This window comes from Clinocottus analis, unplaced genomic scaffold, assembly GCF_023055335.1.
Source record: "Clinocottus analis isolate CAN_PGR_092001 unplaced genomic scaffold, fCliAna1.0.p SCAF_22, whole genome shotgun sequence".
Taxonomy (NCBI): Eukaryota; Metazoa; Chordata; class Actinopteri; order Perciformes; family Cottidae; genus Clinocottus; species Clinocottus analis.
In genome coordinates this window covers 1357093-1357392 of record NW_027175954.1, presented here as the reverse complement: position 1 = coordinate 1357392, position 300 = coordinate 1357093, and positions in this window count along the sequence as shown.

Below are 300 nucleotides of genomic sequence, written 5' to 3'. Positions count from 1 at the left end.
TACCCTTCATTTGGGTTGGAGGTAGTTGTGCTGCGGTAACACTTCTGTGTGGTTAGAGGTGTGATTGCATTAGTCAGTAAGCTACTCTTGTTTATTTGCAGTAACTATTGCTTATTTTCAGCCACTGTGGTGGTGTCTTACAGACCATTAGCTCTATTTGAGCCATCGTGGGAAAGGATGTGAAAGAGAATAAAACTTGTTTTCTCTCAGGACAAATTAAATGTGAAAAAAAAACAAGGTGAAAAATAAATAAAACCCCTCACCTGTCTGCTCCGAAACAGAGAAGACAGTCGAGACACA